General features: G+C 40.0%; 1 protein-coding gene across 8 annotated transcripts in view; it reads right to left on the reverse strand.

Moving 5' to 3' along the window:
- Positions 1 to 22,831, reverse strand: part of Tenm3 (teneurin transmembrane protein 3) — a 2,620,641-nt gene that overhangs the window by 298,957 nt on the left and 2,298,853 nt on the right. The gene's annotated exons all lie outside the window — the stretch shown is intronic.

Consider the following 22,831-nt stretch of genomic DNA (forward strand, 5'->3'; position numbering starts at 1 on the left):
ACGGATTAAAATACGAGAATCCCTTTGGGTAAAATATGTTATTTCTTATAATGTGCCAAATGAAAATATATCCAAGAACTATCAACTCCAAAGGTCCCCATTTCCCAAAATAATCCACAACTTAATAAGACAAAGTGTTTTAAAAAATCGTGAATTTCTCGGCCTACACAACTGGGTAAAATTGACAATTTTAACACTAAGAACAAAAAAATTTAATTTAAATTACAAATTTTATTTACAGTCTGTAATGCCACGCATGATGACAGGTTTAGCTCAGAGTCATGCGTGTCCTTGATGGCTGAGGATATCTACATCTCGTCAATGTGATACCTAGAACAATGGCGCTTAAAAGAAAAAAAACGTGACATGATGCTTATTAACTAAATCAATTTTTATACTGCCCTCTGGTGGCGAAGAATTGAGTCACTGGAAGAAGACGAAAAGTCTATGATTATGAAAACACGTGGTGGGGGCTATAAAAAGATCTTGAAAAATAGAACAGCAAGATTTTATGCCATATGTCACACTTCTTCTTTACAGGATATTAATCATTAACCAAAATAAAATTCCAAATATGAAGCTCAAATTTTCCTTGCTAAAATATGAAGAAAGACATGAGCAGCATGATTAATGCCAAACTCGGATACGGTGTTTAAAGGACACAGAAATAGCCAATTGAACAATTGAAAGAATAAACAAGCTTTGCCCACACATCATAGCATTAGACTAAATTTCACTGAACTTGTTATTGTTAGTGTGTAATTACAAAACAACAATAGAGCTAGAACACTTTTCAAAAGAGGATTATTGCCACAATTATAAAAGTAACTCTGTGCTTGCTATAATTTAAATTTCTAAGCCAATAAAACGCAATGGTATTTAAATCCCACAGAAACAAACAGTTGACATTAGCCACTGTAAAAAAAAAAAAAAAAATCAGATAGGTTCCAGAGATATAATGTGAAAAGTTACTATGATGTAGAAAATTTATAGTTCGCATGATACCCAAGTATGTACAGCTTCTGAATAAATTGAATTTTGTTTTGCCTTGTGCCAAAGTAGTTACTTTGCACTCTCAGTGTTTTCTAGAGAATCCTCACTGAGGTTGTTACATTTTAGTTTATTTTCAACATTCAGGTTCCACAATCATAAATAATGGTTTGGGGATATAAAAGTATCTTTGTTCATGATCACTAAAAAAAAAAAAAAAAAAAAAAGTTCTGAAAATAAGGAAGTAAGCTGCTGTTAAATCTGACTGTGACTATCTTAGACATGACATTGCATCTTGTCCAAAACTTACTAAACAACTTGGATAGTATTTTCAGGAGTATAATCTTGGAAACTTGGGGAATTTCTTTACATTGCTTGTCTTAGAGGAAAATTCTGGAATGCGGTAGAGAAATGATCCAGATGAAGATATGACACTGACAGACACAGAGCGGGTTTCAAAGCAAACCGGAAAGGTTCTCTTTTCTCAGATTCCATTCTGTATTGATGGAAAGAAAGAAATGACACTTTGCTATTTTTGTTTACTCGTTTATTTTTGCTTGGTGTGCTCATGGCAATCAGGCTCTTCTTTCCAGAAGTGTTGATCAATGTTGAAGATTTAGTACACCAAAGCTATAAGGTGAGCGCGTGCATGTGTGCATGTGTGCATGTGTGTGTGTATGTGTGTGTGTGTGTGTGTGTGTGTGTGTACACGTGTGTGTGTCTTACACACATCTCTAGGACACATAACCCTCAGCTAGGGCACACACCAGCACTCTTTCTATACACAGGTGGCATGGTGCCTCTATAGGTGCCCGGACATTTATTTCTAAGGTTCCTGTGTGTAAAATGCTTAAAGGCTTTCATGAAATCAAATGATTTGAAGAAGACAGGAATCGAGAAGCAGTCTTCAATGGATGTAAGGGATCATGAACTTGAGGGTAACCTGAAGTACAAGCTCTCTCTCAAAACGAAATAACTAATAGAAGGAGATTGGTACCAATAAAAAAGCGCAGTAAACAAAGAACTACTAAAATTAATTTTAGAACAGTCACTATGCTATCATCCTCGAATTAGAATCTGACATAAAATTATTTCATAAACCCTTCTTTTTCATTTTGATTTTTCTCAAGGATAGAGGGTGTGCTCCAGATGGAGACCCTGTAGTATCCCGATGGAGACCCCGTGGTAACAGAGCACAGACTCATGAGAAACAAGCCTGGATGTGTGCTACAAGACAAGGAAACCCCGGTTTTAGACATTGTTTTCTGGTCGTAAACTCTGCATGATAGTTGTCAGAACTGAAAATTATGAAGACACTTAAAATTCCAGAGCCACTGATTTACAGTTCCTCTTTAAGAAACAGTCTGAAGCAGATGTCAAATCCAGATAGCAAAGACGGACTCACAAGAAAGAAAACAAGACTGAATTGCTGCTGGAGCAGAGACGGGGAAGAAGAAGTCATGTTAAGCATGAGCTCAGTGTCTAAGGTGATTATGTCCTGTGGTGGTTTGAATGGGGACAGTGGCCTCCCTGGCTCATATATTTGAATGTATGGTCTCCACTCTGTGGGGCTGCTTTGGAAGGATTAGGAGGTGTGGCCTCGTGGGAGGAGGGGTGTGGCTGCAAGTGGCCTTTCAGCTTTTAAAAGCCCCCACCAGACCCAGTCTTGCTCCCTCCCTGTAACGTGTGGATCATACTAAGATCTCAGCTACGGCTCCAGGGCCAAGCTGCTCCCTGCCCTGTTTGGCCATGGACGAACCCTCTCAAACTGTGAGCAAGCCCCCAACTCAATGCTTTCTCTTATAAACACATCACGTGCGTAATCAGAAACTAAATTAAAAACTAATACATTTTGCTCTCAGCTTCCCCCCTAAATCTTACACTAACTAAATACTCATGATATCTGCAGACACACTGTGCTTGTATGAAACAGATTAAATTGCAAAATATGGACGCTGTTAACCTTCCGGGAGATTCAAGTGTCAAAATCACCATCCGCACTGGCTTACATCATGAGAGGGGAATTCTTCGGCCCTTCCTGGTACTAATTCATTCTTAGAACATTTACAACTGCTGATCTTCAAGACCATATACATTATCCTTGAGGTTGGGGATTTAGCTTAGTGGTAGGGCACTTGCCTAGCAAGCGCAAGGCCCTGGGTTCAATCCTCAGCTCAAAAAACAAAAAAAAAAAAACAAAAAAACCAACTAGACTAGACATACATTATCCTTGAAAGACCTATTCAATCTACCTTTGCGACTGATGTAGAGGTTTAAGGAAGGCATGTATAAACCCAGAGAATCAAGTCAGCATCATAAAACCTAGAGGAATTCTATGTGTGACTATCCAGTTTAAAAATCTTGAAAAAATTGCAATGGTTTCTAATACATCATGTTCTCAACAGCACCCATCATTTTAAAAGCCAACACTTTTTAATTCTTTCTTTCTTTCTTTCTTTCTTTCTTTCTTTCTTTCTTTCTTTCTTTCTTTCTTTCTTTCTTTCTTTCTTTCTTTCTTTCTTTTTAAATGTGGAGCTGAGGATTGAACCCAGGGCCTTGCGCTTGCTAGGAAAGCGCTTTACCACTGAACTAAAGCCCCAACCACCACTTTTTAACTCTTAAAAGAAATTGGCACTATTGAGGCATGGTGGCACAGACCTGTAATCCCCAGCTGTTCAACAGCGCTGAGTCAGGAGGATTGTAAATCTAAGGTCCACCTGGGCTACAGAACCAGCTCAAGACCACAGTAGTTAACTTAGACCCTGTCTCAAAAAGTAACAAATGCAAAAATGGATGGGGAAAATGGCTTAGGGGCAGAGTGCTTGCCAAGCATGTATGACACTCATGCCTTAATGCCTGACACTGGAAAACAGAAGAAAGAAAGCTATAAAAATATATTTCTCTGGCATCAAAGAAGCGATCAAGCTGGTCCTTAAACTTTTATTTCTTACTCAATCTTTCTCTCCTCACAACCTCAAACAGTTCACTTTGAAATCATCTGCGCTAGACACTGCCACATCATCTGTTCTGACTGACAGGAGATTGGGGGGGGAAGGGGCTACATCTGTTTTTGAAATCTGGAAACAGAGGGGAAAAGGAAAGACTTATAGAGTCTGAATGGCTTTAGACAAGGACAGCCGTTTCCACACGCAGAAAAACTGGGGAATGTATCGGATGCGACGCCACTTAGGCGAGGGGAAGTCACTTTGGAGTGAGTTGGGTAATACCCCGAGGGGCCTGTGTGGGAACGGTGAGTGCCATATTTAGGAAGCAGAGAAGTTACAGTGGCAGCTTGCCTTCAAGATCCGTACTAAGTAATTCACCCCAAACCGTACCATCTCAAAGTATCTCACTCAAGCCGGACCGTTATCTGAGTGTACTAGAGAGACTGAAGCGCAGAGATCGGACCCCGAATAGGACGATACAAGCTTAGATTCTTATTTGGAATCCAATTATTGCAGCCACTTGAGAGACACTGGATTATTATTTGTCCAATAAAGATAGACACCTGTGAGTAAGTGTTCAATAGAGGCAGATAGGAAAACCATCTGTGACTGCAGAAAGGTAAAACATCCGATAAATTAGTCAGTGAAGATTAAATCCCCAAGCGCGGGACTGTCATTTCCACAAGTTATATTTATGAACTGAATAGAGAAGTATGTGTACATATGAGGGAGACTGTAGGGTTTCTAATAATGCAGGCCACTAAAGTTTCAATCCTTTAAGAGCTGCAAAATGCTTACAAAATTTCCTCCAGTGCTATGACATTTCCTTTCGGCATCCATCATACGAGGACATAGCCACTCTCATAAATGCGGGGACTTCTTTACTCCAACCTCTGCCCAGCAGTTCTGCTGAGTATTTAAGCTTGCTCAAAACTAAAGAGGACAAAGAAGTGACTATTGTCAAGTGCATGATATACAGAGATACTAGACACTCCACTTCCTGTGGTTTGAATGTTCGTTTCAAAAGTCAGAATGAAATTTCACTGCCACTTGTGGGGCATTATGACTTAGCTACAACTGAGTCCTTAAGAGGCAAGCAATTCATGGGGGCACTGTTTGGTTTTTTTCTTCATATTTCTTTATTAAGAAATTTTCTACTCACTCTACATATCACCACAGACCCCCACCTCCTGCCTCCTCCCCCCCCCCAGCCCTCTCTCCCAAGTGGAGGCATTGTTTTAATGAACTGGGGCCATTATACACAAAGAGGTAAATTATAAAATGGGAGAGGAATCCCGCCCCCTTTTCTTCTCTCTTCCTTTCCCAATTCTTTCTTTTCTCTCTTTTCCTTCTTATTCTTGCCTTGTGATACCTCCCACCATGTTTTAAAGCAGCAAGATGTTCCCACCAGACACAGCAACTCAGTATCAGGATTCCCAGTCTTAAGTATCATGAATCAAATAAACTTCTATGATCCTTCTGTACACTGTTAATATGTATTACTCTCATTGGTAAATTAAGAAGCTGACTGGCTTATAGCAATATAGGATAAAGTTAGGTGGGACAATCAAACTGAGCATATGGGGGTGAAAAAGGGTAGAGTCAGAGAAGACACCAGCCAGCTGTGGAGCAAGCAGAATGTGTAGAAAATGAGGTAACAAGCCATCAGCCCCATGGCAAAGCCCAGATAAGAAATACAGGTTGATTTAAATGGAAGAGTTAGCTAGTAACAAGCCTGAGCTATTGGCCGAGCATTTCAAATGAATATAAGCCTCTGTGTAGTAATTTAGAAACGGCTTCCAGAATGGGAAAACTCCACTTATATAGGGTGCCCAAATGTTTGACAGGAATTTCCATAGAAAATCTGAGAAAGCTTTAAAAACGATTCTAAACACACAAAGAAACAAAGTCAAGCATGGCTTCTGGTAGCAGCATTTTCTTGGGTGGACTTTGTTTGCTGATAGCAAGCAGAGGCGTGGCTTCTTTAAGAGACGACTTCCTGGCTCAGTGCTAGCAATAAAAACAAAAACAAAAAAAAACCCCAAAAAACAAATAGGCAGCTCTTTTAAGAGGCCCTACTATCAAACACTTACATGGTGTTGATGAGCAGCCAGCGGCATATTACTTGGTGGTGGCGTGGACCCAGACATTTCCTAGAGTTGGGGCAGTAAGCATGGCTGCCAGAACTGGTGGTAAACATATCTCCACCATGAGACTCCCAGGAAACCAAGGAACAGGGTGGAACCATCAGCCAACACACCATGATTTAAGCTACATAACAGTTGTTTGTTTGTTTTTTGTTGTTGTTGTTTTCTGGTCGTGCAGACAGAAAATGTTACAGATACACACAGTAAGGGCAGATTCAGACCAAAAAAAAAAAAAAAGAGCCTCTAGCCAGGCGGTGGTGGTGCACACCTTTAATCCCAGCACTCTGGAGGCAGAGGCAGGCGGATCTCTGTGAGTTCGAGGCCAGCCTGGGCTACAGAGGGAAATCCAGGAAAGGCAAAAGCTACACAGAGAAACCCTGTCTTGAAAAACAAAAAACAAAACAAAACAAAACAAAACAAAAAAGAGCCTCTAAACAGGTCACAATGTGTTTAAAGATATGTGTAGGCTTGAGAGAGAAGAGAAAGAGTATACACAGTCTTAGACTTAAAAATATAGTTCTAAAATAATAAAATAAAGTCCTTAAAAAGGGAGTAAAATAACATAAAAGAAATAAGCCACATAAAGATGGGAAATACACAGAGAGTCTGGATCCTGTATGCTATTGTGTTGTCTTTGAATTTTTGGGCTGCCAGGAGACACTGGATTATAAAAACTGCTAGATTCAACCAACCTATGTATTTTAAAAATCTCCTGACTTCAAAATTTAAATCAAAAGGTATGTTGCTTTGAGGGAGAGGTTATGCTTTTATTTCCACAGGAAATGAGACTGTGGAATCATTCTGGGTTAAAAAAAAATCAAGTTTGATTGAGAAAGAACCCTGAAGCCCTGACTCCAGACATTAAAAAAAAATAAACTTAGAAGAAATACAAGACACAGGATGTGTATTTTACCAGCTCAAACTTAACACAAAAAAAATCATCTTTGGCTGACTTGTGTACAACACATAGTCAATACTTATATTAATGCAGATATGTATGTTACTTCTAAAAGTTTATGTATTTTCATAAACAAGGGGACCAGACACTAATAAAAGTGGCCCAGGTGATCTAGCATCCAGAACAGCTTCAAGGATGCTGACTGAGATGATCCAGCCTCACAGAATACTTCAGCCAAGACTTAACAATTATCCAATTTTTCTCAAGGTTCCCCAAAAGATATCAGTACCCCCAAACAACAGAAAATAGTCTAGAGAACTATACCTATATTACCAAAAAATGGGTTGTGGATGTTTATTATTATTTAAGAAGGTAGGGTATAAACTGTTATTGGTCATTGTCAAAAAAATAATCAAAAAATTAAATTCAAAGATCTCATTGTAAAGGAAAAATGGGGATGTGATATAGGAATGATAGGAAAAAAGGGTAGATTGTTGAATCTACTTTAATACAAAAGACAACTATAAATTTCAAAATATTCTACATTGGTATGGATTTGGTTTGTTAATAAAAATTTAAAGTTAATTTTGTTATATTGTATGTACGTATGTTTCTATTCTTGTTTAGGGTATTATGTTTATGTAGCTCATTTAATAATTGAAATATATAACTAAGAAACATAGATTAATAGTAATCTATAATAGTCAAACACAGTCATGTTAGGTATGTTTTCAAGGTCATACCCAGAGATGTTTAGATAAATGGTCTTCAAACACTTCAAAGACCTACAGATATGGTATTTAATATATTTAATAACCCAAGGCTTTTCATGACAGTGAGAAGTGTCTATTCCTGGCAACACTGAGCTACTGCAGCGAAGATGATGGGTATCAATGAAACTCCGTATGGAGTTTGTTTTCTTTATGGCAAAACCTAGCCATTTGAGCAAAGGAACTACCCTTGCCTCTATGACTGACAATATACTGTCCAAACCGGACCAGCAAGACACAAAAGACGGTGACTGCCAAACTTTGTAAAGACAAGATAGGACAGGCCTTCAAAATTCCTGCTTCACAGGAAAGTCTGTCAGATATGCCAGGCCTGTAGACCAGACTTGGATGGCCCAACATTACAGAGGAACTTTGGGTGCCTGTCCAGGCAGTTTGATGGCACTGTCATTAGGTAACATTTCATCCTTCTGGGCTCTTTGATGGAGTTAAAGCCTAAACAGTTAAACTTATAGTTTTCCTTAGTTATGATAAAAAGCAAATTAGGTATAAAACTTCAGATGCACTAAGATAAGTTAGATAATAGAGTATTTTCTCTAATTTTTGCCAAATAGACCGGATATTGTAACTCTAATTCTTACTTGATAACTGTTTTTGTTATGTATAGTTTTACTATGTTAAGGTTAAAACCTTCCTTTTTAATTAGACAAAAAGGGAGAAATGCTGTGGAATAATCCTTCTGTACACTGTGAATATGTATTACTCTCACTGGTTAAAAAAGAAGCTGAGTGGCCTATAGCAAGGCAAGATAAAGTTAGATGGGAGAGTCAAAGGAGACACCAGCCTGTCAGCCACCAAGGAAGCAGGATGTGTAGAAAATGAGGTAACCAGCCATGAGCAAGCACATGATAATGCATAGATAAAAAATATGGGTTAATTTAACCAAAATAGTTAGCTAGTAAAAAGCCTGAGCTATTGGCAGAGCATTTCAAATTAATATAAGCCTCTGTGTGGTAATTTGGAAACAGCTGCTGGGACAGAGCCACTCTGCCTACCATGTATCCTTTACAGTCTACAGTATTCTGTCATAGCATCATTAAACCAAGGCACAACTGTTAGGATCCTATATTTATATAATTTGCAAACCACTGATAATGCTCTTTAAAAAGATGAAGGTTTACAAACAATCAAGTTTAATAGAAATAACAATGTGTACATAGGCATCTAATGATTTTTCTCTTCCTATTGGGAACTGAGCTGACTGATATATAATGAGCCAAGAGGTAACTTGTCCACAAAGAAAGGAACCCATCACATTCTGAAACCCGAAGAAAAAGAAGAAGAAGGTGTACTGTACTGACTGGAGTTATGACAAGCTACAAAGGAACTCGTGTTGCCCGACCCAAGAGATCTCTGAAGCATTACAAGATTTACATATAGGGAAATCCTGAAGAAGTATGACTAATAGGCCAATATAGCTGAGATAAAGATGGGGGAGGGTCTAAGGAAGATGACACCACATGACTTGGAACACAGTATTCCCACAAAGATCAGAAGTGTTACACAGCAGAGACACTGAGAAGGGGCTACAGAAAGCTTAAGGCATAAACAAACAAAGTAAATTCATTAAAAAGATAGTAGGAGCCACAGTAGTAATATTACATGAAGTAAAAGTCATCATATAAAAAACATTAACTTGAATGAAAATTATGTATTGAGCTAGATGTCTCTGGTGGAGACCTGGAAGGCTTGAACTCACAGATCAAACACAGAAAAACTTTAAGAAACACAAAAATGAACTGAAACCAAACAGTAGTGCGAGATGTTAATAATTTAACAGGTGTTTAAAAACTTGCTTTTAAAACCAGGTTTAAAAGGATATTGGGAGTTTGAGTCAGATTTGCTTGAGAAACTAAAAAAATAGGGTGTCGTGTGTGTGTGTGTGTGTGTGTGTGTGTGTGTGTGTGTGTGTGTGTGTCTGTGGAGGGGGATGTTGCAATATCTATCTGGTGGCCACAGTGTTTTAAGTTTGTTTTTTAGATTGATCTTGTTTTATGTGGGCGAATGTTTTACCTGTACCTATGTATGTATACCATGTTGGTGTTGTAGAAGCCAGAAGATAGTACTAAACCTCCTGGAATCACAGTGACCACTGTCTGTGTGCTACCATGTGGATGCTGGGAACTGAACTGTACGAATAGCCAGCACAATTAACAATGGAAGTACCTCTCCACCAATGTCTGCTCCATGTCTGAAAACAGTTCTGGCATTTAGAGAGTAAGAGGCCGCCGTGGATCCTGGATATCCCAAAATACATGGAAAGTACCTCATTTAGGAATGACCCACCCACAACACTAACCAGTGCTCCAGCTGAATTACACTCGCTCACCTGAGTAATTAACAAATAAGGGCTTCAATTAATGGATACAGAGCAACTGTGGGTGTCAAATTACAGTGCACTTCACTGTATACTAACGCCCATAATATATGCCTGCTCATTCATGAAAATGCACCGTGAGACCAGTGACCTCCTTTCTGTGCTCTGCCAGGGTCCTGCATGCACAGAGCAAAATCATAAGGTTATGCAAACCTGAGTAGTAGCAGCACGCACCTGTTTCAGGCCTTGATCTGATTTGCCTCAAAGTGTTTTCTGCATAGCAAGTTTTTTTTTCCTTCACTCCAAAAAAAAAAAGAAAGAAAGAAAGAAAGAAAGAAAGAAAGAAAGAAAGAAAGAAAGAAAGAAAGAAAGGAAGGAAGGAAGGAAGAAAGGAAGGAAGAAAGAAAAAGGAAGGCACCTCGCTAGAAACATACCATAAGGCAATGCCCTACTCTAGGACAGCCAAGGAGTGGACAATTAAGCAGTTTCCCAATTAAACAAAACATTATAAGCCCCATCTAATCCCACTATGAAGTCCATTTTCCAAGAGATTTTCTTCTACATAATAATTTTTATTGAAATGTGTTTTGGTGTTGGATCTAGTGTATGCTGACTATAACTGGATTTAAACTCAGTGTTGGCTACGCATGTCGATCTCTTAGAACCGTGTGCTACAGCAGGCTTCTAAACTCAAGTTTATGTACATTGTTGGGACGCTTAAAATGTATCAGTACATACAAAAAGGGAGATAAAGATAAACCAAATACATACTTCGAAACAAAGGTATGCTACATCATAATAAAAAGGAATGAAAACAGAATTTTTAAAAGGAAAAACATTTCCATGCAAGTTTCTGAACTTGTGGGTAAGTAACGATGGGCTGCCTCCAATTGCTAAGGCTCTTAGTACTTATTATTAATGAACATTCAGAACTGGGAGATTGCATTTTTAGTCAAAATACCAGTATCTGCCATACACTGGAGATGATCTTTTGCATTGGTTTTTACCTGTGATGAGAAACAGATTTCAATTTAAAAGTATGTGACAGGGTGCGCAGTTCATCTAAATTCTTCAAGCACGTAAGCAAAAAGGTTTGATGAGGCTGTCTCAGATACAAAGAAAAACCTCAATACACTCCCTAAAGTTAGCATTGCCAAGCGACATTTCCTGATTTCATTGAACTGCACTTATTAACGTCTTAAACAGCACAAATCAGCACATTCAGAAAAGAAATAAACATGAAGTCAGGAAATATACATTGAGTAATATATTTTAAAAGAACCCACAGACCAGCGACAAAGCTGTGTTCAGATTATATTAACAGCTGTTATTTGGATCCAAGAAAAACAAGCAAGGAGACTAATGCCTGACCAAGTACAAGCTCATGGACTGGACAAAGAAGAAAGGATGCCAATGGAGGATCTGAAGTGTGCAAGAGATTTCTTGCCACGCTTATTAATAAAAATGTGTGGACAGTATAATGAGTGAGCTTATGGAGGCAAAAAGGTGGTGAGTTACAGGCGTGGGGGATGCTACGTAAAGTTCAAGATGTGAGAAAGTCTTGGAGAAGTAGGCTACAGCCTCTCCTAGATAATTTACTCCCAAGACAGAAATCCCTTGAAATTCAAGAGTCCACTCAAGGAATTCCCCCATGGGTATCTTTAGTAATTAAAATGAACGACTCTTCTAACTTTTGGAGAAAGTTTAATTGGATATAGAGATAGAGAGGATGAGTCCAGAGAAATACATTCTGCTAAAATAAATCATCTTAATTATCTCTGGTTATAATGATGACTTAATGAGGCTTTAAAATAAAAGTCAACTGTGGAATACAGTTTTTAAGAGAACGGTTGAGTAAGATGTATGATACGCTCTATCCTAAGAAATACTGCTTAAATGACCTATTCACCTGTAGTTATCCTTAAACTATATTATTTCTTAAGAAATATTTGTAAGTAATATTACTTACATTAAAGTTGATATAGGCATATACACATATATCATATGCATACTGATAAGTAAGTGAGTATTATATATATGGGAAGATCATTGTATATATATATGTATATGTATATATATATTGTGTATATATATATGTACATATATACAATGCTTTACATATATTGCAGCATGTTTATCCTCCCAACAACGCAGAAGGGCATTTTTACACTGTTTAAGGTATTCTGAATGTTCTAGCGTTTTACCTCTACTAGACTGGAGTCTTACAATACCTGGGATAATGAAGCATTTTGAAAGTATCTATTTTTCTCCCCCCTGGCTGTCTAGCTTTTGGTCATTTAACGGCACAGTAAGATTTCCACAAGAAACCAGGCAGAGAAACATGTGAATAAAATGAAGGCTAGCACAATTGGACTCATAGGATCTGCAATGGTGGCTTCTGTTCCCGAGATTTCTACACTAGAAAAGCAATACTGACCTTCAGGCCAATGGCTGCAAGTACTAACCCAAATCTAGTTTACTTAAATCCTTTGTCTGATGTACTCCAAAAAAGAAGTTTCTGAGGTATGCAAGCAAAGGTCTTGCACCTTCCCAGAGGATCCTGGAGAACTATGCTTGGAGAGTTTTTCTAAAAGTCTCCACACAGACCCAGGCCATGGAGGTTTTTCTTGCCAGCTCCCTATATAATGGGGACACAAGACCGATCTCTACTTGCAACCTCTTGCCTGGAACTGTAGAAGTTCAAAAGGCATGTTAGCCCTTAACAGATATTTTACTTTTTGTTAAAGATTAATCAAGGGCCCTTGAAATTTCCCAGGAGCCTTCCTTTCCTTTTAGCACCCAGAGTGATTGTTCTGTTTCTGCACTGTAAATTGGTTATCTGCCCATATCCTCTTTACGGTCTGGTGTACCACATGGTCAAATTGAAGCTAATGTTTTAGCTGAAGGAACTGAGCTCTTGGCATATGGAAGCAGAATTGAGGAAAGGTATCATCTATGAGACAATGTGACACTGTGGGTTAAACTGGATTTGTGGACTGTCCTGGGATGCCCTGGTTACTATGAGAAAATATTTTTTTATTTTAATTTATTTTTTAATCAGCATATAAAGGATTGAGCATTATTATGGTATACTTTCTCTAAAATACGAATTTAATAAATTGGAGGTTGATTTTATCTGTTTGCATTATTTCTGATCAAACATACATTATTCTCTGTTGAGAATGATAACTCACATAGAACTGTACAGCAAGACAAACAACCATAAGGACCCAGCATGACCAGGCTCCTACAGTACATAAAAATCACTCATACTAGCCAGGCGCTGGTGGCACACACCTTTAATCCCAGCACTCGGGAGGCAGAGCCAGGCAGATCTCTGTGAGTTCGAGGCCAGCCTGGTCTATAGGGCAAGTTCCAGGATAGCAAGGGTAAAACAGAGGAACCCTGTCTCTAAAAGAAAAAAAATCATGCTCTCCAATAACTTTAAGGGATAGCTTAGCACTGATGGCCACGTGAAGCTTTTCCCAACTCTCTAATTCTGATGTCTATTTCTAAAGTGTCCATGGAAGATACTTCATAACTGAAAACATCCAAACTTACGGGAACTCTTCTACATGCTTTGGGGTATCTTAGATGTAACACTGGTAAGAAGTGTCCACTTGAGAATGCCTTCTCATGCTCTACCCCATATTCTCACTCCAAGACTCCTTCATGACGGGATCTTTACAGTCATTGGAAAGGGTTTGACATATACATGACAGACACATGCAGGTTCTTGTACTGGCTGCAGTGACCCCAAAGTCGAATTATAAGGCAGGGACACTATGTGCCTGAGGCTTTTCTCGGGTGTCTCTATAGTCTACTCTACTACTAAGGCCTTTCCTCATATCCAATTAACCAATAGCTGCTCCCAGAAAAAGATCTCATCCATCACTCCTTGGGAATGTAACACTTTAGACTTCCAGTGTGCCATTTATTCTCTTGAAGGATGATGATAAAACTGAAATTCTTGACCTAGATAACTACTCATTTTCACAGAGAACGATTTCATGTTTATCCAAATGTTGATTTTTAAAAAGGATTTTCTGGTATAAATAAATAGTTTGTATGACCAAAAAAATCAATCAATCAATCAAAGAATCAAAAGCCAAGGATAATTTCGAACTAAATTACAAATAAGCGTTCCTGATAAGGTTCTCTTTTCATGTCCTTTTTTCATTAAAAATAGCTTATGAGTTCAGCGTGGAGGGAGACTGGCAGGCATCAGTGCACACTCGCAAAGCTTATCATAATGAATGATTGCAGCACGCAGTCGGGAGGGTTATAACTCCATCCTCTGAACGATACAACCCAAGTATACGAGTGTCCAAGTAAGTTTTGTTTCACTCTCGTTTTTCAAATTCTGAGATAGAAATTCCTCTCTGGTTGAACAGCAAGCATTTGAACTCTATGCCTTTCTTTACTGGGTTTTCCACAATGTGAGGTGGTTCCTAGAGAGGATACACAGGTCAGCTTGGGCAGATTAATGTCTTAAAAAAGGATAGGAGCAGTAGGCAAGAAAAATTTATAATGTATCTGTATGGAATGGTTAACTGGAAAAGAAAAACTTCAGAGTAAAGAAAACCAGTTTTTTTTTTTCCAATTCTCTGCTACTCCACTTTCCTTCTTAATAGCTTAAAAGAATCCTCCCCAAATCCATGTCCACCCAGAACCTCAGAAAGTGACCACATCTGAAGATGTTGCCAGAGATAATTAGTTAAGACAAAGTCACACTGAACCGAGTATAGGCCTCCTCCCACTCAATGGATGGGGCATTTGGAAGATGGAGAAAAGACGCACGGGCTTGCAGAGGGAAAGCCACATGAAGACAGTGAAGACTGAAATCCAGTCTCCAAACAAGAAACTCTGGAGCTTCCAGAAGCTGAGAGAGGCAAAGGGATATTCATGGAACCTTCAGTAGCCAGACACAGGGCTCTGCTGACGTCACATTTAATGTCAGACGGCTAGCCTGTGAACCCACGAGAATAAATATCCCAGTTGTTTTAAGCAATTCAGTGTGTATTTATTACAGCAGGATTGGGAAGTTAAGACATCTTCGAACATCTTTTAAAAGGAAAAAAAAAACACAACAGAAATTAATACAGAATCTTTCTTGGCCTCAAATGGTGCTTTTATTGTGTCCCCATTTATTCATCGGTGATGAATGCTAAAATAACAGGCAAGCCATCAGACAAACACCATTGTTTGAAATCATGGACTGACTTAGCTCTGTCGATTTCGGTCATTCATTCGCTCACTTTCCCTTCATGCTGTGGTACTGAGCACTGAACCCAGAGCTTTGCACATACTGGGCAAGCATGTTGCTACTGAACTGCATCTCTAACCTTTTCTCCTTGTTCACAAAACTTCAAAACAGAAGCGAGACACAAATCTGCCTTCAGACTTTTGAAGAAACAGAGTAAAAACCATGTCAATTGAAACTTTAAAGACTTGAAATATTTGTTAAATATATCGGTTAACATTTATTGCTTGGAAGACACAATAGATGAAAAACTACTGCTTCATCAATTTTTTCCACAGTAGACATGTAAGTGAATTCCTTGTTCTTAAATATCTTAATAAAGTACTGATATCAGGCACAAAGTAGGCAGTCACCAAATCTAGTCAAACTGAACCAAATATTCCAGTAGCATATTAAGTTTACAACTAGTGGTTGGGTTATTATGATGCCCTAAGACTTAGGCAAAAATATTCATTGACTTGTCTCATGTATTAATTTCAGCTGCGTGAACCAAATACCATAAATTAAAGGGATTATGAATGGCAGAAATTTCTTTTTCCTAGTTCTGAGTCTGAGGAATCCAAAATCCAAGTATTAACAGCTTCCGGGTTGAAGACCCATTTTTCTGGTTGAGACTGCCATTTTCCTGCCTTGTCTTCACAAGGGCAGGTCAGGGGAGAGTGCTCTAATTGTGAGGACACTAATCCTATTTAGGAGGGCTCCATCCCCCATGATCTAACCACTACTGGTGGGGTTCAGTTTTCAGTGGACTTGCAGGAGCGATCAGGTTTCAACAACCAAATTGGCAGGGGCTGGGGGGCTGGGGACACAGCTCAGTGGGTAAAGTGCTTGCCTCAGGAGCATGGGGAGCTAAGTTCAGTCCCCAGAACCAGCAGAAGAGCTGGTAGAGGAGGCATGCGCTTCAAATCCCAGCAGCTTATAGTCTCTGATACCCAGTGAATCCTTGACGGGTGAAGGACCATGTCTCAGAAAACAAGGTGGATGGCACCTGAGGTGACTATGGCCTTCACATGTGTATGAACAATGTATGAACACCCACCCACACATGAACAATGCACACACACACACACACACACACACACACACACACACACACACAAGAAGTTTTGGGAAGAACACAAATACTTATTCCCTAGCTCCCGCAAAACATTGTCTTATCTTAGCACTTTATATGAAATCACTGCAAATGTTGATTTTATTGTGCTCATTCTTTCTTCACGAAAACTTTACTAGAAAATTAATAGATTGAGTGGGTATTTTACTCAAGTCACCTGAGAGCCAGTGATCAATACACCCTCCACCTGCCCAAAACCTCAATGATATTATCACAGACACTGTGTCTGCGTTATATGCCAAAAGACCTTCAAAGATGCAAACCGAGCTAATTTATTCAACAGGCATCAAAAGAATAACCGTATTTGGGCACGAAATACCGATCATTTAAGGAGCGAGGAGGGTCATTTTGCAAACCTTTTCATTCAACAACAACAACAAAAACCAAGTGATATGAATCTAACTACATACATGAAGTATTTCTCGAAGTTAACAAGGTTGCAAGCAAAAAGCTGCCACAGGGCAGAATTCTGCTTCTCTGACATGGCCTGCCCAAGCCAAAACCCACACTAAGAGACCTACCTACATCAGGTACCTTTGGTTCCCACTGTCCACACTGACTGTAAAGGAGTCCCTGGGGGAAGTTCCCAAGAAGCTGAAGGCTAAGAACCAACCAGCTACAGGATCTAAATTAGCTTTGGTCTGATGGTCAAAGATAAATAAAAATGTAGATTGGATTAATTATTTATATCAACAGAATGAGTTGATTCTAAATGCTGAGTGAGACTATACGACTTAAGATAAAGAGAAACCCCTCCCCAAATTAAAATAAATATGAAAATGAGACCAAAGAGGAAACAAGAAAAGGAAGAAGGCATTGTTGGAAATCAAGCCCTGTGGTCCTTTTCAAAGCTGTCTCAAGCCAGCTGAGGTCCAGCTGCAAACCAGCAGAGAACACGAGGTCCTTGCTAATGCTTGCTAGCCTAGCCATTCGCTGCACAATGATCACTCATGGGCAACCGTGAACTTTCAAATGTATCCAACATAAAAGGTCGATATGAAAATCCATACACAATTCTTTTAAAAAAAAATATTTTAATTGTATAATGGCCTTAATTTCACCTATCAGCCACAGATTTCCTCCCATCCTCCCTCCTCCCGCCCCTCCAGCCCTCCCCCCAACCCACCCCACTTCCTCCAAGGCAAGGTCTCCCCTGGGGATTCAGCTCAGCTTGGCAGACACAGGCAAGGCAGGTCCAGTCCCCTCCTCCCTGCACCAAGGCTGAGCAAAAAGTGTCTCAGCATAGGCCCTAGGTTCCAAAAAGCCAGCTCGTTCACCAACGACAAGTCCCTGACCCACTTCCTGGGGGCCTCCACCCCAGTTAAATCTCATCAACTGTCTCACTTATCCAGAGGGCCTGGTGCAGTTCCATGGGGGCTCCTCAGCTATTGGTTCACAGTTCGTGCGTTTCCATTAGTCTGGCTATTTGTCCCCGTGCTTTTTCCAATCGGGTCTCCGTATTTCTCGCTCACACAATTCTTATTATGAAGAGGCAAATACAAACGGTGGGATAAAGCGCAGAGTATCCTCCTGAATGTTCAAAACAGGGAGGGAGGGTCATGTGCTAGGGCTTAGAAAGATCACTGTCTGACTCGGTCAGAGCCTCTGCCAATCCGGGCTGGTGCCTGACTTGACAAGGTCATAAAACCCAACCGCCTTGACTCCACAACTCTGCGTCTCCGGGGCTCTTACAATGAAACGCGAATTCTCTTATTCTGAAGTGAGGACCACGGTTTCTCACGGAGGACACTTCTTAAGTGAAATAAGCCAGACACAGGAAGCACAACACGCATGGTTTCCGCATGTGTAAGGAACGAAATAAGTCCAAGTAGAGCACCAGACAATAAAGGAGAGGTCGCCTTTGGTCAGACGCGCTTCCCGTAGCTGTGGTCAGTAGCTAATGGAGAGATACCAAACCGGTCCAAGGGCTGAGAGTGATAAGAGACCCAGTGCTCAGCCCTAGACAGCCCTAGACGCCACCACCAAGGCTCAGAGAAGACCACCAAGAGCGGGCAGAAAGAGCGGCGGCGCTGGAGGGCGGAAAAGCATCCTGTGCAATGCAGTCCTAGAGACGGGCCCGGGCCTCAGCATTCACAATCTGGCAGGGGCTGTGGTTACCTGCACCAGACCTCCTAGGCAAGACCAAGCCAGCCCAAATCCTGGCACAGAGGGAGTAAATGGTCTCCGGGTCCCACCACACACTGAGGAGCTACTGGCAGTGGACAGTGAGCAGAAGACGGAGAATCATTCTTTTGTGAGGACACGATCCCCAGTAAGCATCCCAGGCTCCGGTGGGTGGCCCCATACCCATGAACGTGTGGATGGCTCTAACTGTGCTTAGTAGGGCCTCAAAAACAAATGAGCCAAAACCCCCAAACAAGCAGAAAACAAGAAGACGGGAGGAAGCATGGAAGGAGATGGAAGCAGGAAAGGGGTACAACTGATATTTCATTGTATAAATGGATGAAATTCTCAAAACTAATGAAAAAGTTTAAACAAATATATTTCTCTGCTATAGCTCTCTTGATAGGTGTATCTCATATATTTATATATATGAGGCTATGCACATACATACACACACACACACACACACACACACACATATATATATATATATATATATATATATATATATATACACACATACATACATAGTCTCAAAGTTCTTATTATCTAATGTCACAACTTTGAAGACACTAAGAGAAAAACTTCCAGGAGTAGGCATTATTGTGTTGATGTAGCAGGAACCTCCTTCACACTTAAGTAGTCTTCACTCATTTTGAGATTAAGTGAGTTGCCAGTTATTTGTAAATTTTTGAGCCTGAGGAGCTATGGTAACATCAGAACTCTGGCTCACAGGTGAGTGTTTCATAATTCAGAGAAACACGGTATTTAAAAAATACCACGTTTCTACCCTTTTCCCTTCTTTTCGATATGATGGAAACATCTCTAAATTTAAAGCAGGTTAACACAATTCAGTGACAATTATGCATGCTGATAATAGGGTTCGATTTCCTCAGCCACGAAAGAACCATTACTCCTTGGTATTTTATTGATCTTAGTGATGAGAAGCATCTTTTTCCAGAGAAAGAAAATATTATAAAATACATCCACAAGCTGTATTACTTGGATTAAAGTACTCCGGCAACAGTAGAGTTCTAAAACCCAGCAACTCACTGTCAGTCGAAACAATAATTAATATTCACACTAACGCAGATGATAGTGGTGGCGGGTTGGTATCTGGTCCTTGCCATGCCTCCACACAATGCTTCTCTGTGTGGCAAGTGTACTTTCAAGGCTGTCACTCAGAATCAAGACAGCATTTCGATTTTTCCTCCTTTTGCTTTTAAATTGCAAGATGATGAGCTAATCAGGAATTCGCAAGGTCATTACATAGAGCTAGAGAAATCTTAACTGTTTCTATTGTTTCAACGACAAAGGAAAAAAACAAGGAGGTATGTCAGTGGTAAGAGGTCCTTTCTAATCTAAGAAAAATAATTTCACTCCATGTTTTCTACATCTGTCCAAGAACGTGAGTATATTCCTCCGATACTCTTTTCCTTCAAAGTAAAATTAGAAGGGAAGGTACTATTTCTGATCCTGGGACTGGAGCTTCTCCAAAAGTGATGGAGTGATTTAACCCACCCTGCCTGGAAGTGGATACAACCTGGTAAGAGAAGGAGGAATACGTCCTAACACAAGGGAGAGCGTGCAACGATTTCACGACGAAATGACATCAAAAGAAATGGAGTTGAGGATGGAAAAGGATGAGACAGACACCCAGGCAGGTAGTTTGGCATGTGACTGAACACCAATCTAGGAGCCGGGTGCTGTTTTAACCCTCGATCCATCCTACTGTATATGCATGCACAGCCCTAACATTTTATTTCATCTTCTAAGGTCTGGGTGTACTCCTTCTTCCAATTCGACAAGTATTCACGGAGCAGCAGTCACATGCTAGGTGCTGCTCAAGGCTCTGAGGGTACCAGTGTACAGAAAGGCAGCCTTGCCATTGGGCAGCCTACATTGGCAAATTCTAAAACCGAAGCTATTTAACAGAAGTCATAAGAGAGCAGGATCATAGTGAGAAAAGTCCATCATTACTGCAAATACGTTTACTCTCCTCTTTTCTCAATTGCACTAACAGAATCCCTGTTTCACGCCACAGTCCCCATGGGTTCCTTAAGAAACATCTCAACACATATTTAAGATTCACAGAACTCCATACACTGGTTTCAATGCCTCTCCCTGACCTCTTTGTCTAAAATTTCCTTTCATGAACTTGGTGCTCAAGGTAGCTCATTGAGTAGCTGATCAAATCTACCTCGCACATTCCTACTTTTAAACCTTGCTCATGCACCATCTTCTGCCCTGTTTGGCTCCTCTCTGTCACTGGCCCATACCCTCTAGCCTTACTCTTCAATCAGGCTTATATGTTTTCTTGATACAACACAATGATGGTGGGAACAAGATCAAAGTGGTATCGGACAATTGGTCATTTTCCAACCAAAGACAAACTGTAAGGCAGTAATTACTATGAAGAAGATACTGTATTTCTCCCCCAAATTCTGGTTTGTAGGATTCTCAATGCCTCGCTGAGTGCATACACTGGGACTCTATTAGCTTAACTAGACCGGAAATTGTTTGGAGTTTCAATAAATGCTGCGTAAATTCACCTTTTAATCTTATGAACTGCCTTCCCTTGAGAAAGCAGTAAACATGAGGCAGGTGACATGGCCCAGCCCTTCAGTCCTTCTATTGGGAGAATCAGGTAAGGACTGAGAACTGGAAGGCCAGTCTGGACCACAGAAAGAGCTGTCTCAAAACTTCAAAGAAGGAAAATCATAACATACCCTGAGTATACAAAATAAAACAGTATATCAGTTTCCAATTTTATATAAAGAAAACTGTCACAGTCATCATAACAGTATAAGTATGTATAATAACTTAAAGTTACTGACTCTTAGTACTCTTAGTATTAAAATACCATTTAAAAAGCAATCAGACCCAACACTCCCTTTATAGAAATATACAGACCTCTTCTCAGACTTAAAAGTTGAGTGATGCAGCCTGTTCAGAAAGAAACAGCACAAATGGCTACTGTTACTTACCGTGTTCATTCATTTAACAGGAATAAAATGTTGCAGACAGACAAGCACCACGGAGTCCCCTAGCATCTCTCTCCTCCCTTCCCACCCCTTTTCTCTGCACCCTAACTTGTAGCTGGTACACTCCTTTTGACCCTGAGCCAAGTGTTCATTTCGTGGTTGACATCTCCTTGGCAATGCTGGCCAGGTTCGGGGACAGGGACCTTTCAACAGACCATGCCTGACTAAATTCTAACGGTGTCATTAATTGTAACTGCAGAATTCTCCTAAACAGAAAAAGCTTCATACAAAACAATTTTATTATTGGTGGATTAAGAAATAGAGAAATCATTCAATGTATTATTTCAAATTTACCTTGATTCCATGTTCAAGGTGCTCTCTTCTGGGGACCTGAGGACTTATCCCTCTGTTAGGATTTAGAATTGGTAGCCTCCCTTTCACACTACGGGAATTAACGTAACAGACGTCGTCAGTAGGCCCTTCCAAGACATGATAAGAGTCTAGGGAAGGACTTCACAACATATACGCAAGGGATAGTTCTAACTAAGAATTTTCATTATTATTCGATGTGTACAGATGTTCTGCCTGTATGTACATCTATACACCACTTGCACATCTGGATCCTGCAGAGGCCAGAAGAGGCCACTGGATCCCCTTGGAACTGAGTTATAACAGGTGTGAGCTACCATACCAGCACTGGGAACTGAGTCCAGGTCCTCTGGTAAGGCAGCCTGTGTTCTTAACTGAGCCCTCTCCAACTCCAGAGATACTTTCTAAATTAAAAACACTATCAACTCCCTATCTCCATCAACACACACTTAAAATTTTGAATATTTAATTCTACTCATGTTCTGTCTCAACAGAGGTGAAAATATACACATAATGCAAATGCCCAACTTCTGAGAAAGTTTTTGAAATATTAATCAGTATCAAGGCTTAATGTGAATGGTAAGAGATCAGATATAGGGCCAGTGAGATGGCTCAGTGGGTACAGGGGCTCGCCTCCAAGCCTACCAAACTAAGTTCAATCCCTGGCCCTCTCAGGATGGAAGGACAGAACTGACTCCCACCCACAAAACACAACATGTACACTATCTCTACCATGAAACCGGTTACATGAACACACACAAATAAAGAAACAAAACGTCACTTTTAAAAATGAAAAAAAAGATCAGAAGTCTATTTTGGTAACCAGAGATGAAAGCAAATAATTATTTTCAATTTATGGATGAGCTTATATCTCAAATTCCTTGTCTCTAAC

The sequence above is a fragment of the Onychomys torridus genome, chromosome 17, assembly GCF_903995425.1.
Source record: "Onychomys torridus chromosome 17, mOncTor1.1, whole genome shotgun sequence".
Lineage (NCBI taxonomy): Eukaryota > Metazoa > Chordata > Mammalia > Rodentia > Cricetidae > Onychomys > Onychomys torridus.